The following is a 15,953-nucleotide window of genomic DNA, read 5'->3' as shown; positions in this document are numbered from 1 at the left end:
TATGTATATAATATCTTCATGTGTAAAGAGAGAAATGAGACGTAGTTCCAGGTATGAAGCATCAATTATCACAGGCTAACAGAGGAAGCAAAATGACTCTGTTATTGCCAGAGCTCAAATATAAATATTTGCATTTTAAAACCCCTGTTGGTTGCAGCCTGTGAACCTGTCACAGAGGAGAAAAGGGGACAGGAGAGTGGGGGATGGTGTCTGGGAGACTCCACATCTGAAAGATTTGGACTTTAAAGTCATCAAATCTTTGCTCTTGGAGAAAGCCAAAATGATTCTCACCATTTCATATAAAGGCATCATTTCACGCTAAGAAAATTCTTATTTTTAAGGGGGCCTGTGAGGGTACTGTGCATAGGTCTTCTTGACAAATACTTGCTGTTATAAGAAGTTGCAAAGAAAGGAGGGAGAAATAACTAGGGTAAGTGTAAAATACTGGCTCCTTATAGGATAGTAATCAGCTGTTTATTGGTGTCTTGCAGACAGGTAACGACCAAGCCCTGTGTTAAGTGCCAGCAATGTTGCCCTGGGCCCTTCCCTTCCTAACACCGGCCATTATCTGATTAGAGAACCTCCAAAGAAGTCAGTATTGCATAATTTTATGGGTCTTCACAGCGCAGGTCGGCTGGCAGGAAGACTGCCTAGGAGAGTTGATAAAGCAACAGTGAAACGGGATTTTATTTACTCCACTTACACTTTGTTCTCTGAAAGAATCTCTGAGTATCTCAGACGTTGGTGGCTGCAGAAGACACCTAAAAAGGGTTCAAAGAGGAATTGTGGGAGAGGTCGGGGAGACAGCAGGGGTGGGGAAACAGAAGAAGTAAAATGATCTATCCCTTAGAGCTTTTCGTGGGCTGCCCAGTTTGAGGTAATTAACAACACTGTTCCGGGCATCTGGACCTGGTCTTTGGTGCTTTGTATTTAAAGCAGGTAAGTTTTTAGCAGTGCTGAAATCATATGTGCAATAATATGATGATAAGAATAAAATGAGTTTCTAATTCTTAATAATAATAATAATAAGTTAGTCTTCTAAAGGCAACCCACTCGCGGGTTAACCGTGTTGAATGTCCCCAATTAACAAGTGGAAGGCAGTGACATAATTAAGAGGTTATCTGGAGTCATAAAAATGCTCCGACCTGTCTTGGAATGTGATCCCTTTACCAGATAATTTTTAAGAATGTAGCATGTCCTCGCTTTCTCTGTCGAGACCCATGTTAGTGATCCCAGGAGAGGAAATAAACATACGTTTTTAAATGAAGATATTTAAAATGCACCCCATATTTCAGCGTGTAGCTGTAACCTGGTCTTTTTTATGTTCTTCCTATAAAACCTAAATTAAGCCTCTCAGGAGTGGTTTTGCTGTAGGTTTCGTCTAAAAACACAATACATTTTAAATGGTTCCAGGACTCGCGTAGACTTTAACGTGTAATCACTAATGTGCGTTCTCTTCCCTTCTCTTCCAAGCAGCAGCTCTTCTAAAAGGATGGGGCTTCTTTAAAATTTAGCTTCATTGGAAATGGAAACTTTTAACAAACAGTAATTGCTCCTGTAGCTCTATTGATGAAGTGACTAGCAGCAAACCTTTTCTTTTCTCCCCACTCCCCCTCCACACCACCTTCTCCTGTAACATTTTGAAACACCCATCAGTGTCAAAGGAAACTGCACACATCTCCTTGGCTGCTCTAAATAAGGCTCAGCAATGTTAAGAAAAATGTCAGAAAAAGCTCAGTGGATTAAAGTAACATTTCTGCACCATGTCACGGAGAATGGCAGGGCAGACTGGTCTGCATAATTCTGAAAGATATTTTGTGTAAAATGCTTACTCTATAAACGGAATGAAATTTTATTTGGAAAGATTTAAGATGGTATTTGATCACATTATAACATTCAGTTGTTTTTCTAAATCTTGTTATTCCTCAATATGCCTTCGGTATGTGTTTTTAAAATTAGAACAGAAATACACTCTTCTTTTGGTAGACTGTTTCTCCACCCGTGTGCAGCGTTAAGATACATTTCGAACTCTTCAGTGCATTTTTCTTTTCTTTCTAAAATTCCTAGGATGTTCATTCAGTGGAAGCAGTAAAAACACATGCAAATTCATTGAACAAATCAGTCCCTTTTCCCCCCACAAAATAAAATTTGTATATAGCTTTGGAGATTTTCAGCTCAGTTCATTTAGTGATATATAAAAAAAATATAAAGCATTTACATTTCATTCATGCATTGAAAATAAATGACTAGCTTGAGGTTTTTAGTTTGTTTTGTTCTGTTTTTCTGAAGAGTATTCAATAACTACAAAAGAGTACAATGGTGGTTAAACATCCCACAGTATCATAAATAGGTAATTAAAACTTAGCAATTAAAAGAAGAAAATATCTTCCAAATTCAAAACTAGATACCAACAGACATGGCAAGATTAGCTTCACAGAAACAAGGTCCATCTCAGCTGATTTTAAATACAAACTTTTTCAAAACAGGTTAAAAATGAATTTAGACAAATTTGTCTCTTAACCTTTAAAGATTTCCTGCCCGTTTCTGTATGTCCTTTATTACATTAATTTTTTATTTAAATTACACCATTAACTGGATATGAATTTATCAAGAATACATGTATTGATTTATAAAACAGTACCATTAATTATTATAATAGCTAGATGTAGCTGATATTACAAAGCCATTTAAAGGTTTTTAATATAACTTGGACATACATAGATAGATAGACATTATAGACAAGACTACAATTTAAACTGGCTACCAGCAGTTAATGAAATCCTTGATTTATATTCTAGTTTAGAGATTGATTATATTGTTGCTTTGTAAAACTATTTATATTATGCCATTTTTCAAAGGATGTCTCAATAAAAAAGCTAAATAAAATATTCAGTCAATTCCCAAAGCAGATTTTGTTTTCTATATTTTAAATGCTAGTGAAAATAATTGATAGTGTGTGTTCCAAGCTTTGTCATTTCCATTCCAGAGGTGGCTTTCCTGATGGGAGACTCGTTTGCAATGCACACTTTCACACACTCTTGATCTTTGCAGAAACAAACCCTTTCTCTTTATTTCATTACCCCCCCTCCAACCCCTCCCCAACTCCAACGAACCCGTGTATATTTCACAAAACCCGCACATCAGGACACATAAGTCTTTTTGGCATCTTTTATGTTATGCATTTTTTTTTTCTTAAGGTTGTGGAAAACTGGGACTTACCCCAAAGCCGCAAAGCAGGCAATCACGAAGAGTATTTGGGTAAGAATGCAATCTGAAGAGAAAAAAAGAAAAATGAGGTAGAAGATAAGCAAATAACAGTAACACTTTCAAATTACTTTTCAAATGGTAATTAGCCAACAATAGATTGAAAGTTAAATTCTTTTCACATTGTACTTGGTTTGGGCCTCCTAGTCTCTTTATTTATATCACTTTTCCTTGCCTGGCAACATATGTTACCGATTTATTATAGTATTTTTACTGTTAGCAGACAAATCTAAAGGCTAGCTGAGAAGGCTAGCTTCATCTGATGACTTTAACAACAACTGCAGGGCATCCTTGAGGGTGAGCCAATAGGCTCTTTTGAAGCTATAATACTATTAACCATTTTGATGCCGAAATATTTCTTATAACTAAAGTTGGCTCTGTCTTTATAGGCACTCTGGGTTTTACAACTACAAAAGTTAAATGTAAATGATTTGTTTTGTAAATATTTCAATAGCCTTCGAAGCACTTTCTTCCATGTGTCTCAAGTTCCCTAAAAGCCATATGAATGCTGTGGTTTCTTTATTTCCCTTTCTTTTACAGGACACTGAAATCTGGGCACACAATGGTAAGTAAACAGCTATCAAGCATCAAGTTAAGTTGTCACTTCACCCTCCCCCATGCCATTAATTTTCTGCTATGCTATTAAAAGAAACAAATATCCTTTAGAGTTTCAATGACCACATCTCTCTGATATATGGACAGCCCAGAAAAGTAAAGTTCAAGTGAGATTCTTTTTTTGGCTAAGAATCTGAAATTGCTTTCCAAATTAGAGATGCCATATATTATGACCATTTTAATGGATATGTAACAGTAGCCAAAAGTTTATGTCTATTAATATGTACACGTGAAGATGTCTGTTTCAGGGCTGCGTTTGTTGACTGAAAGTATTCACTTTAAAGTTGCCAAATAACAAACTTCCATTTTTGATCATCTGTAATTTATTTCAGTACAAACTGTCTAGTCATTTTAACTTAAAATGTCGTTTATAAACGATCTCTTTTTCCACTTAAATGTCTTATGTGGATTTCACTTACAATTTCAGGTAGATTTTCTAGAAATTCTCTTACGTATGCATGGCTTGAAAATTTGGAAATTAAATCTTAAATATTGAAAGCCAGTACTCTTTTTTTAATTGTAGTTGATTTACTATGTTGTGTTAATCAGCATATATGTGTGTGTGTGTGTGCGTGTGTGTGTGTGTATATATATATATATATATATATATATATATATATATATATATATATATTCCCTGAAAGCCAGTATTTCTTATCTACAAGGTCCAGCTCATCAACTAAAATTTACCATAACCTTGCTATTAGAATTCAACCAATGAAACTGAGATATTCATGGCAGCACTTAGGGGCCTGACTGTGAAAAAAGTGAATTTTGAGGTCCCGGGATGTGCCCTGTACTCCTGGGATGCAGAAGGTGCTAAGACATACTGTCTGTATAAACATATCTAGGATAAGGGATTCTGTCTGCAAATCATAGCAATGCTTCTGCTCTCCAACACACTTAAGAATACAAGATCATACTTGGTTTTAGGACACTTGCAAAATTGCAAACTTTGCCTTCAGAACAGGTAGCGAAATAACCACCAGCCATCTAACCATTCACCTGATTCTAAAATTTTCATTTAAGTTCTCAAATACTTATCACTTGTACTTCGATATACTTTTCAAAATTGTATTTTAATATTAACTATAATGACCCCATCAAAATGAGAAGAAAATTTTATATCTATACATATATAGGTACACAGTTTCATCCTAGTCTAATTGAGGATCATGTCTAAGTCGGCATATTGTTTATATCTATTATCAGATATTTACTGTATTTATTTCTTTGTCCCCAGGTGGCATCTTATGGTGACAGTGGGTAATTTGAGATCAAAAGCAATTATGATCAAAAGGATTTCACCTTCAGAGAATGAAGGCTAGCTTTCCAAAGGCATAAATGCACAGCAATTCCAAAAATGCCCATATGCAGGGTTATGGTTACTGCTGGTCCTGTCATTCCATGAAAGAACCATCTTATAAATGTGCTGATTAGAAAAAGTGCATTTTTAAATATTAATTTTCTTAGAAAAATTAATGGAGACAAAGCTGTTGGTGGTTCTCAAGTTTCCTTCTTCTAAAAACAAAAATTATATTCTTGAACCCAAATTGAATCTCCAGCAGAGTTTTATCCCCATATTTGGAAGCAGACCAACTGTGGACACAGGGCTCCACACTCCATGTTGCTTGATGCTGGACTTTAAGTTCTTGGAGACCAGGCCATGTGCTCTGGGATACAGTGCTCTCACTAGATGGGATGGGCTGGACTCTCCCTTCTCTGCTTCCCTTAATCTGTGCCCCCCCCCAATACCTACCGCATTCTCTCACTCTCCTCCACCTTAAAGCAGGTGCCTTTTAAGGGCCTGAATCTAAAGATGGAATTTCCTCTGGCTTCCCAGCTCAGGCTCTGTCATTACTGTTCTGTAATAGATCTAAACGGCCCTTCCAGCGACTGGTCTGAGCCTAAGCCGGGATCCCCACTTTCCTGTTGTTCCTTCACCTCTACCCCGACCTCCAAGGGCCACCCCCCTGCTTTCTGTTTTGTTCATCACCTCTGTTTCTTTCCCCTCCCCGTTTCTGACCTGCACTTTTTCTGGATCAGACACAGGCAGGTTGAGAGGTAATGAGAACCAGATGGACAGAGCGCAGAAATTGCCCAAATGGGTATGAGAATGTGGGGAGCTGTCAGGCATGGAGAGAAGCTGGAATTTTTCAGCAATAAAATGGGATTTATCGCCACTCTACCACAGTCATTGCCGACAACCGTTTACCTTGACAGAAACCCCATTCCAATAGGCCACGCCGATGCAGATTCTTTTTTTCCCAAAGAGTGATGATTGGTATTTGTTCTAAGGCTCAAATGGCCTGCACTAAAGGTGAAGCATTAGGGCCAAAGTCCTGTATTCCCCACTGAGGCAAATGAACCTGCTAAAATAAGTTCCTTCCACAATGGCTCTGTAATTGAAACCAGAAAGTCAGAGAATTTGATAAATTGCTTGACCCTGAAGGAATGTTAAGGTCATAAATTTTCATTGCATTTTTCCCCCCTCTCTCTCTCTTTCTTTTTAATTTTTATCTATTGATTATACTTAGTATTTGCTTCGAAATTCAACAAGCTTACAGATCATCGGTTGTGGCCCCAGGGGAGAGCACCGTAAATCATCAATTAAGAGGGTGGGGGGCATTCTCCCCTCATCTTCCAAAGAGGAATGTCACCTCCTCAGTATTCCAAGGACAGTCATGAAAGTCATGAAGGTGTCTTACATCTCAGAATGATTCCAACTTAGCACGCAATTTGTCCTGCCGTGGACAAAGTAAAATCCACAGGAAAGATTTTTCTCAGAAGGGGGCTGCTACACGTCTCTCATTTAAGAATGATGAACTGTTAAGAGGCTGGCGATCCGTTCACAGCCATCACATCCACATACCTTCCCCCTCTCCCCAACCTCAAAATAAGAACAATTCTATTTTAGCTACAAACCGTGATCCTCTTTTTCAGGTAAATTGACAGTGTGGCTGTGTTCGTGTGCTTGAAAGCATCCGTGCTTCTGAATGCTGGTTTTGGCAAGTCTACTTTGAAATTTCTCAAACTTACTTTTTAAAAATCTGGATGATCTTAATGGGGAAATAAAACGTAGGTCATAAAAACCGTCCAAGCCGCATGTTACATAATATAAAATAGACGAAAATACTAAAGTCATCACATAGTAGCAAATTTCTACACATCTGGCTTTAAAGCTTTACTTGTTTTTCTAAAAAGTGAATGACTGAAGCTTGCCAGCATTTTAATTTAGCCGTATTTTCTACCGATTATGTATAGTGCTATGATATGAAGATGTATATACTCTCAACCTGAAGCAGATTAAATAATTTCTTAATAGCCAAAACTTCCTGTCCTTGAAAATTTTAAAGAACAACCTACTTCCTTGGTATTTGCGTTCTTGGCTTGTTCCCGCGGTTAAATAAAATCAGAAGTATTTGATCAGTAATGTTTAAATTTTATGTTCAGAATTTTCAGAATTCAGGAGACCCCAAATGGGACACAGGGCAGAATTCCTTATTGACTATTGGGACAGTTTCTCTAATTTTGGAAAGATTCATGCTGATTTCTTTTTAATTATTAATTATCAATTTATAGATTGACACCAACACTAGCTCTAGAATGTAAAATATTAAATAAGCCCATACATTTTTTTTAAAAAACCATCTAAACTGTGTGAGGAGAAGATAATTTATGTTTCATTCCATCAATTATTATCAGTAAGGATGAGGCTAAATGATTTCTAGTCCCACGTCTTGCTTTCTTTTGTTCAAAAGTAATTAATGGCCAATGTTGATTAAGGGTACATATTTCTATCTCAGATTTTTTTTTCCTTTGGTCAAGTAAGAAAATGGGGAAGAGAACCCACAAAAGAAAGAAGTTCGAAATCCTTCTTATTCCAAAAGACAAAAGTCAGAGAATTTGTGAGTGATACAAAATAATAAACGGTCAGTAGTACCGGCGCTGTTGAAAATCTTGGAATTTGGCCCCAAAGTGCAGGGGAAGATGAGAACTTTCATATGTTGCTGCTTAGATGTGTATAAATATTCCAATAAGAATTCAGCAGCGATAGGTTTTCACCTTATAGAGGGGGGCTTGTGATGTACCCACAATCTACTTTTAATCTAGTGGCTTTGTCAGTGTTAAAAATGTGACTTCCTTCCTCCCCACTTAAAAAAACGCCATCGCAAGGCTGTCTCAAAGAAAGCAAAAAAATGAATAAATATATGCAGATGTATACATCTACATATATAAGTATAAATAAAATATGAACAGAAAATGGCTCCAATCACTAATATTTTTGCAAACTAATGTTCAGCTGATGCAACTCAATTTTATTTTGCATCACATTAGTGTCATAATGGTAATGACTAGCCTTTATTCACTAACAGTTTGAGTCAGCACTTTGAGACATTTTCAAATTAGGTCATACTGCACATTTGTGGCTGATACAAAGGTTGATTAAGAGAGCTGCACAATTTTAAAGTGATGTGGTGTGAGCTGAATTAAGTTCTCTCCAATAGTTCCGAGAAATGTAAGCCACCACAACTAAGCAGAAATAATGTATGGGCTATCGGGGGGCGTATATTTCCACAGAGTGCTGGAAGTCATACTCATTTACAATTTCACAAAGTCCTCTGTCTGGCAAGGAAGAATTCTATCATGGGGCCTAGAAACAAGCAATGAATTACAATAAGGACACTGGGGGCCTGGTCCCCAGTCCTGTTTCAGTGAAAGTCAGTTTTTGCCTTTATGTCCCTTTTGATCGTCTCAATAAAGACTTTTTTCCTTCCTTCTAGAAACTGTCTACTGCTTTTCTGAAGTCAGAATGATCCTATGTCACAACCAAACCATTTACCCATAATGTAACGATTCTAAGGCCAGGCTAAATTGCCATGCAAGCTAGATCTGGGGGAAAGAAAAAAAAATGATCTATTTAAAGTCATATTGTCATACATATAAATGTGTATGTCTAACTGGATCGCTTTGCTGTACGCCTGAAACTAACTGTAAATCAATTACACTTCAACAAAATACAAAATTTTTTAAATGAAAAATAAAATTTTAAAAATCGTTTTTAAAAAATGACAATTGTCACGGCAAACCCACAATCTCATCAAAAATTGGAAGGCACAGGATTTTCTTTGGTCACTCAGCACTTCGAATAAATTGTAAAAATGGCCCCTACAAAGCAGAGTTCCTTTTAATTGGGTTTATGGAGAACAAAAATAAAGGCTGTAATTCTTAAATTGTTGGTTTATTCAAAAGGACAAAAATAGCTGTTATTACTAACACTGTACTTACTTGCATCTTGCCCTCTCTATAGCAGAAAGGAGCCACAGAAGGTTCTCTAAATACATATTTTTTAATTGTGCAAATGGCCTTAAGAGCCAAGAAACCTGGAGAAAAACGGAAAGAGTGGATGGCACGGAACCGAAAAAAAAAGGCTCCCTCGTTTGGCAAGTTTTGGTCCCTGGATGCAAAAGGAGTTCCCTGTAGTTCCTCTTGCGCATATACCTTGCTTTCTTTGTACTCACCTCCAGAAACATAATGCAGTCAAATCACATTGTACTTCATGTATTTGATGAGTTCTTTTTCCAATTCCAACCTCCCAACTTTCTGTATTCCCAGATTCAGACTTTGCCCGGAGGCTGGGACAGTGTGCATCTCTCTGCCCTCTGCAGACCTGTTACCTCTAATTTGCTCTCAGTTTCTTTCAAAATTTCAGCAGAGTTTTCAGAGAAATTAGGGCTGAACTTGTTTTCTTGGGCAAGAATACCTAAGCAAAATAAGAGAAAGGGTTCCACTAAAGAGTAGGTGTACGTGTTGATTTTTTAAAAAATAAATGTCCCTAATTAGGAGCATGAAGTTGTAAAACCACAGTCATCCTCAGTATTGATAACCAGGTTTCTATTCCAGTCTCCTGAAGATTTCCACAATGAAAGGAAAACAGCTTTCAAATCCTGCAAGGAATATAAACAAGTACGCTTTGGAAGAAAGGAAGGAAGGCAGGGAGGGAGGGAAGGAAGTGAGGAAGGGGGAAGGGAGGAGGGAAGAGGAAGCAAGCTTGACTTCACGTCCTTCATTCTATCCCAGCGAAGACCTGCTCATCAGCCCGCACCCCTCTTCACTGGCTGCTGCCCTTCCTCTCTGAAGGACCACAGTCCGTGAAACTGACATGTAAACTTGCTGCCCGTTAAAAGTTGAAGCTTTGCCATCATCGTGGTTCTTATAACCAAGATTTTCTTCACATAACCAATATTTTTAATACATTATAACTGGAATTTGAATAACCCCTTGTTCTTGCTAAACTACAGAGGTTGTTCTGATTATTTATCACACCTTGAGTATCTCCAAGTGGACCTTCCGTGGACTCCGATTAAAATGCAGATATCCCCGGCTGCAGAGTCTGCCTATGAAGACCTGAAGCGACCGAGGCACTGTGTCTCAAGCCTGTACATTTTCGTTCCCAACACGCCCGTGGTGTGTGCAATCACTTAATTTACATTTTCAAAAGGTCACTGGTGGTGCTAGCTGGAACGGATTGTATATTTTACTTATTTTGAAGTAGGCTAATTTGCCCAGCCAGGGAGACATACCTTTCCAGCCACTCAGATGACGTAAATCTGAATCAGTCATAAGATCACAACGAACAGGTTTTGCTATTGTGTTCAGTAACTATGGGAATACTTTCTCCAACAGTTTAATTTGGGACACGATAGGAGCATTTAGTGACCTGTGTTTATTAACAGTGGGGTTTTTATTTATTATTTTGCTGAATGGATACAGCAACATAACAGGAGTTTGACATGACTTCTGATGATCTGGTATGCAGTGATTAAATAAGGTTGATCCACATTTTATATGCTGATAGGATATTTATAATCTCTACAGCATATCCAATTTAACTATTTTATTTTCTGTTGTTCAGAAAGTATCTCTTATTAGTGAAAGAGAATACCCTTGCATTCACCACAGACGCTAGTTTAATTGGGCTGGAGTGCATTGTGTATAATTAGTCCACTTCCCCAATATTTCATCTATAATTACACAATGAACAATGTGCTTAAATTTCATAAAATTAGTGGGTTCAAAGAAAGATTTCAAAAAAAACAAAAACAAAAAAAGAGTTGTTTTTAAGCTACCCAAGCCTTGCTAAGAGCTTGATGAAAATACGGCTCAAGCCAGTGTGTGTTTCTTAAACAGTGAATGGCTGCCCAAAGGCTCTGAGGCCAAAAGCAAAAATAATGTTCCCCTCCACCTCCACTCATCCCACCCAATGACAGTGTTACTGCAGAGCTGCTTGGACCAGGCCCAGCTGTCACTGGAGAAACAGGATGAAAGCACCCCCCCCCGCCCCCATGCTATATTCCCAAGGTCTCTGCAAACGTCGGCCTTCACAGTGGTAATTTTGAACGGTAAAGCTGTTTGGTTTGGGGTTTGGATATTTTTCTCCCCCAGGATTTAGAGCACTTTGGGGCAAACTCCTTCCAGACAGTAGCCAATGAAGTTTTATCATGGTGACCAATTTTTAGTTTTGTTAGGGAATGTGACCGCATAGAGAAAGAGGGGGGAAAAAGAGACAGAGAGAGACACTGGTTTATGATTTTGATGACTCCTCTGTTGATTGAAGGAAGTTAACTGGACTTCTGAGTGTGCACGTGGGTGTTACCCATCTGAGTTCAAATGAGGCTATTTTACACTAGGATGATAGTTACTTGCAAAAAAATTTTTTTAAAGTCCAGAATGAAAGAAAAATGGATTATGGGGTTTTAGGAGAGTTTTTTTAAGGGCCATAGGAAGTCTCTGTTTTCAGTACTATCCAGCTCAGGGGAGGCAGCCAAGATCAACAGCATGTCTACATGGCCTCTTCAAGAAGCCTTCTCTTATACCCCTAAAACAGACATCTGATAAGGTCCTTACATGGTTCTTACTTCTTCATTTTACCTTTAACATGTTTGTTTCACTTTGACCAAAGAGAGTGCCAGTTGCCAAAATGACCACTGTGACGCAGCAGCCTACCCACTGGCCAACAGACAAAGACCCTGAGGATTTCAAACGGAATCTCTTACCCTTGGAACCAATAACCTACACATGAAAAAGCTGTTGTCTGCTACATTAGTCAGGGTTGAGTCAGGAAAATAGAGTCAGCACAAGGTACTTCAACAGAGGGATTTGAATTAGGGAACTAGTTACAAAAGTGGTGGGGGGACTGAAAAGCCAATGGAGACCACCAAGAGTTTGGTGACAGCAGGAAGCCACTGCCACCCCTGTAGTGAAGGGACACAGGGAAGGGGACAAGTGCGGGGACCTCAGAGGAGATGCTGCCATTGCCAGAACCACCTCCAAAACAGGCTAGGGGTTGTGGGGGTGAGATAGCCCAGTCTCCCTGCCTTTCCCCTCCTCTTTGCTCAGAGTCTCCCTTTGTGGGAGCCAGATGGCAATGGACTTTGCAAGGCTAAGCCCCCTAAAATACAAAAGAACAGGGAAAGGGCAGAGACGGGTCTAAGAGCAAACAGATAAATGACCAAGTAAAGCTCCTTCTCACCAGCCTTAAGACTCGTATGAAGATAAAATTCCCAACAGATCCCTGTGTGCATACAGGAGAAGGAACGTGATATTTATTTCGTTTCAGATTCCTAAGGCCCGTTCCTAGGAGCACCAACTAGGAAAATGGCGACCACGTGGAAGACGGACATTAAAGCCAACGCAATACAGTGTAGCTGTGTGCATTAAAAGGGGGTACAAGTGCTTAAAAAGTTGAGTCCCAAACCCTTGAAGTTGTTTGTCAGGGTAATGTGTCATTTTCCACTCTGTGTGGCAGCAGAGTGAGGCACCAATAGAGGTCAATCTTGACTTAAAATCTCTCTCGTTTCCATGGATTTTTTACACCCCAAACTCCGCTTGAACAAGGATAGGTTTTGACTGAACAGCAATGGATTGTCTGCTTTCTGTGTCCACCTTGTCCCTGTACTGCTGCCCCAAAGCCAGATCAACTATTTAAGAGATATTGTTTATATTGTCCTCATGTCCCTTAAGCCCTCTTCCCCAGATGCCAGCTGACACTAATGGGGCTTGTGGTTCAAGCTCAGGAACAAAGCCTCCTTGAAACCTAGACACGGGGACACTTTTCAAGGTTTAACATCTTATCTTCTTGCTCGTCTAATTTCTGCCAAATCGCCTGCCCATTAAAATGCATGGTGCAGTTAAAAGAGATTTGCATTTGGTCCTACAAAATGAAGAATTCATAAGTTGGCTTTTTTTTTTTTTACCTCCTGACCAGAATCCATATTACTTGGAAAGGAAAAGGCCAAAGGGAAATTATTGCTATTTTAGACAGCAGCATAAATTTTCTTCCTAGTTTTAACCTAGCTTTTAATTTAATAAGTTTTATGACCCTTATATTAAGTACATATGTTTTACAAGACATTGTGTCCCTTGAGTCACCCTGAATTTGCTCTACTGTACCGGAGTTAAATGAATGAATACTGTGTTTCTGATTGTAGTTCGCCTTGTAGTTGATCCTTATAATCTGCCTGGTAAACCTTCACCAAAACAGAGAGCGGCAACACCACTGAATGGCCGTGTGAAGGCTGGCTGACACTGTCTGAAATGAAATGAATGAATGGATGTCCCCCTGGAAGTATTCTAAATTTCAGATTTCTCTCCCAGTGGTGTTTGCAGTAAACAATTACGGACACAAAAGATACTGGCCATGGTCTCTGGTTTTCAGATCTGGCAACTAACCATACAAGCCCTTTCTGTGTTTATTCCACTGGCCAGTGCAAAGGTATTTTTCGTTCAAATTGAAGCTTCAAAATTGAATATGGTTCTCTTTTTGGAATCTGAAGTCATATTAATGTTCTTACACAAGATATTCACCATCATGTGTTCATGGTTATTTAAAAATGAGTTTGATGCCATTTAAACATAAGGAGGGTCCCACCAATCTTGAAAGATTATTCAAAGAATAACTCCATGGTTATTTTTTAAAAATTTTTGAATTCATTGCAGAGTGGGAAAAAAATCACCTACAATGTTAGTGTTGAGGGATGTCAAGTAGTTAGCAGTCAGTTAATAAAGAAGTAAGTTTTCTTGAGTTTGTACGGGGTTGGGGGAAGAGCTGGAGGCACACAGGCATGTTTGGGCTCAAAGCTGTGTGTGTAAATGTTGCAAAAAATGCAACAACCTCGCACTGGTGACAAAACTTGTGTTTTTTTTTAATGATTAAAAGTGTAACGGAGTTTCACATCTTACCAGAGTACAGGAGCTACTGATTAGCTGAATATTCACCCAGGAAATCTTTGTCATGTAATAAGACTTGTTTTGAAAGATGCCTGGTAAATTTTCTGCTTCAGTTCTGGTTTTTAAAATGGTTTCCTGATGCATGCCAAAGCTTGGTAAATCAAGAGCCGACTAAAAGTGCATTTTAGGTCAACGGATTAAGGCTGGCACAAACTCAAGATGGCAAAATTTAGCCTCATACCACAGCTTCGTATTAAGTGCCAGAGTATATAACTGTGTACACTTAAATCTAGTAATGTATCAAATCCAATTCAAGAAGTCATTAATTTCTTTCCTATGCATTTTGTTTGCTTTTGTCCTACTTCAGTGACTTTGAAGGACAGGACTTTAGTGTAACCTGTTATTCAGCAGAACCTTCCTCAAAGATCTACAGAAGAATTAATGTTTATTTCATGTTCATATATGGGCTCAAAAATTGATATGCTGCCCTGTGATTCTATTGTCAAAAGAAACCATCCGTTATTTTCAAAAGGAAAGACTCTCAGCCTTCGGAGATTTCACTTCAAAACTAAGTGACCAATATATTAGACCTGTTTGAAATCTATTTAAATATTTGGCACCTAGTAGGTTGCTTGCATTTAAAACGTTTTTTGTTTTGTTTTTAGGGGAAAAAAAAATGTAAGGGTCTCTAATATCAAGGAGCTCGTGGTCAGTCCGACCATCTAAGTTATGGCCGCACTGCTGAGAAACACAGGTTAGGATGGAATGTTGGCATTAGACTCCGGGAAAACAAGGGCTGGCGATTTCAGCCCGTCATAGAGAACTCCTGGTCACCTCCCAAGGGGCAAATTGATGTCAAGTTCTGCTGTCTGTCAGGATTAAGTGCCTGTTTGCTTTTTTCGCTAACATGTGGTTTGAGAACAAAGCAGCTCAAATCTCCTCAGTCCCTAACAAAGCATCTCAAATTGCTGAGTAAAATTCCTTAATCCCTCATCTTAATCTGAAAACACCAGCAGCGCATGGTGGAACACTGTGGTCTCTTTTTGTAATGCTCTCCACTCCACCCACCCCCACCTTCCCGGGTCCTGACCACCTACTCCTCCACACTACCAAGCCCACGTGCGTGCCACCCTCCTCCCAACCCGTACTTGATGCTTCAATGGAATATTATCAAAGTTGAAATCCAGGTAACTTGGTCCAGGATCATGCTGGCTCTAGGCATCTTTATCCCTTATCAACTTCATTTTTGGAACCCAAGGGGAAATAAAATAGTAAAGATCGTAACAGAGAGATGCATGAACTCCCTTCACATAACCTTGAAGGTTATATGTACACAAATGGTACTGTCATAAGTTTTAACAGACAGGACTTAACTGCTTGCTTGCAATATTTGTCAGCTCGCAGTCAGAAGTCAAAGGCTATGGGGGTTTTATGTACCAATTTAGAATATTTTTACTAAGGTAAGAGAAAGAAGCGAAACTAACTTCAATGACTTGTTTGAAACCGTGAAATAATCTTTGTTAACATAGGGCAAGTGAATCAGCAGTTGGAAAATATTTTCCATTATTTGCATATGTTCATTGCATATTAAGGATCCAGACTTGATCCATTGACTAGAGTTGAAAGGCTCCAACTTTTTGCTCCCTTAATTTGCAGAGTGTTGAAGTCTGCAAGTTGAAGTACATAAAACCTTACTTTCCCTCAAAAAAAAAAAAAAAAAACCTTGTTTTTTCAACCCTTTATTTGAGCTATTTTTTCTTACCAATTTTAGTGGAAAATGGAATTGGTAGATTTTTCTTGGGGGGATTTGTGGGGGGCAGCTGTTAAATTAAGTTCTGATCTTT

The 15,953-nt window shown here is 38.6% G+C and overlaps 1 long non-coding RNA gene across 3 annotated transcripts in view; it reads right to left on the bottom strand.

Annotated features, from left to right (window-relative positions):
- The window catches only part of LOC116669013, a 456,094-nt gene extending 452,296 nt beyond the window's left edge, over positions 1–3,798 (bottom strand). For all 3 annotated transcript variants that reach the window (XR_004326383.1, XR_004326384.1, XR_004326385.1), the window contains exon 1: positions 3,220–3,798. This is a non-coding gene — a long non-coding RNA (uncharacterized LOC116669013). The remainder of the gene's footprint in view (positions 1–3,219) is intronic.
- Positions 3,799–15,953: the final 12,155 nt, after the last annotated feature.

The sequence above is a fragment of the Camelus ferus genome, chromosome 15 (genome assembly GCF_009834535.1).
Source record: "Camelus ferus isolate YT-003-E chromosome 15, BCGSAC_Cfer_1.0, whole genome shotgun sequence".
NCBI classification, from domain to species: domain Eukaryota; kingdom Metazoa; phylum Chordata; class Mammalia; order Artiodactyla; family Camelidae; genus Camelus; species Camelus ferus.
Note: the sequence above shows the minus strand (reverse complement) of the source record. Positions and strands in the feature narration are given on the sequence as shown.